The 2000-nt window shown below is 54.5% G+C and overlaps 1 pseudogene; it reads left to right on the forward strand.

The window, feature by feature from the left end:
• The first annotated feature begins 4 nt into the window (after window positions 1–4).
• LOC107683158 (TGF-beta-activated kinase 1 and MAP3K7-binding protein 2 pseudogene) lies at window positions 5–1232 on the forward strand (annotated as a pseudogene).
• The last annotated feature ends 768 nt before the right edge of the window (window positions 1233–2000 follow it).

The following is a 2000-nucleotide window of genomic DNA, read 5'->3' on the forward strand; positions in this document are numbered from 1 at the left end:
CCTGGGCCTTTACCAGGTCGGGGGCAAAGGTCACGGACCGCCTCCCACCCCGCGCTTCAACCCGATCACGGTGACGCTTGCGCCCAACACCGGCCGCAACACGCCGACCTTCCTGCACATCCATGGAGGGCCTCAGTCGGGCCTGAACAGCCCAAACTCCATCTACATCCGGCCATACGTGACCCAGCCGGGCTCCACGCGACAGGTGCAGGGCCGAGCTCAGTACAGCCCCACCTCGCAGCCTGCTCAGCAGATCTACCAGATCAGCCACCCTGCAGCTTCCCAGAGCTCCTGGACTGGCAGCCAGCATCAGACCTCGCACGTGTACATGCCCATCAGCTCGCCCACCAACACCCAGGCGCCCTCCATTCCCTCGGCCGTGGCCTTACAGGCCGCTTCCTCCACACCCTCGCCTTCCTCCAGCTCGTCCTCTTTTAGCCAGTACAACATCCAGAACATCTCGACCGGGCCGCGGAAGAATCAGATCGAGATAAAGCTGGAGTCTCCGCAGAGGGTGTCCGGAGGGTCAACGGCGACACTCCTGCGCTCCAGCTCTGCGCCGCGAGCCGCCTGTAGCTCCACGTCTTCGTCCTGTCCAGCGTCGTCTTCGCTGGCTGCGTCCGCGGGTCCCTCCACTCCCATCTCGATCGGCGGCGCCGGGCTGAGTCGCAGCCAGCCCACGGTGTACATCTCCCCGTCCCCGCCCGCTGCAGACGACTGTGCCCTCGTTCCCAACGCCCCTCGCTCGCAGCCCAAGTTCTACATCTCTGCGAATGCATCGGCCGACGACGGAGGGGCGAGGAATCCGCCGACGGTCTATATCTCGGCCAATCCCACGCTACAGGGCTCCGCCGGTCTGCGAGCTTTGGGGAGCCAGGTGAGCATGGGCCCTGCATACATACACCACCACCCGCCCAAATCCCGGCCCTCTGTGGGAGCCGGAGGCACGGCCACGTCTCCTCGCGTGGTGGTGACGCAGCCCAACACCAAATACACCTTCAAAATCACTGTCTCCCCCAATAAACCTCCGGCTGTGTCTCCTGGGGTGGTGTCGCCCACGTTTGAGCCGACTAACCTGCTCAGTCTACCGGGCGATCACCATTACGCGGAGTCGGATCCGCTGTACCAGTCCGACCCGCTCTCACCTCACCAGGACAAAAGCTCGGAGCAGCACAGACTCAGCATGGGTGCGGACGATGCTGCGTACACACAAGGTACGTTCGTCAGTGAGGGCGAGCACTTTCTCCAGCTCTGGTGTTTTGTTGATTGTGTTTTACGATGCCTTCCGTTCGGATTTAAAGGAGTAGTTCACTCCAGAATGAAAATTTCCTGATAATTCACCGAATTCATCCGAGGTGGTCATGTCTGTCTTTCTTCAGTCTCGAAAAAATTGAGGTTTGAGGAAATGAAGGAAAACATTCCAGAATTTTTCTCTATATAGTGGACTTCAATGGTGGCCAACGGGTTGAAGGTCAAAAATTGCAGCTTCAAAGGGCTCTAAACGATCCCAGCCGAGGAATGAGGGTCTTATCTATCCAAACGATTGCTCATTTTCTAAAAAAAAAAAATTTAACATTGTTTACAAAGCGAACATGCAAAGAAAGTCGCAAACACCCTTGAAGTTGGAGGAGAAAATTTGATTTTCACCCTACCCTACCGTTTTGAACCGAAGTACACAGACAAAGAACTAACCGTATGTGACTTTTCCAACGTGATTTCTTAATGCGCATCACAGAGCTAGTGCAAGATGATCATTTGTGGTTAAAAAGTACATGCATTTTAATTTTTTTTTAGAAAATGAGCAGTCGTTTGACAAGTTAAGACCCATATTCCTTGGCTGGGATCATTTAGACCCCTTTGAAGCTGCAATTTGGACCTTCAACCCATTGGCCACCATTAAAGTCCACTGGAGAAAAATCCTGGAATGTTTTCCTCAGAAAACTTAATTTCTTTGTGACTGAAGAAAGAAAGACATGAACATCATGGATGACATGGGGGTG

Source organism: Sinocyclocheilus anshuiensis, unplaced genomic scaffold (genome assembly GCF_001515605.1).
Source record: "Sinocyclocheilus anshuiensis isolate Anshui unplaced genomic scaffold, SAMN03320099.WGS_v1.1 C32995552, whole genome shotgun sequence".
Lineage (NCBI taxonomy): Eukaryota > Metazoa > Chordata > Actinopteri > Cypriniformes > Cyprinidae > Sinocyclocheilus > Sinocyclocheilus anshuiensis.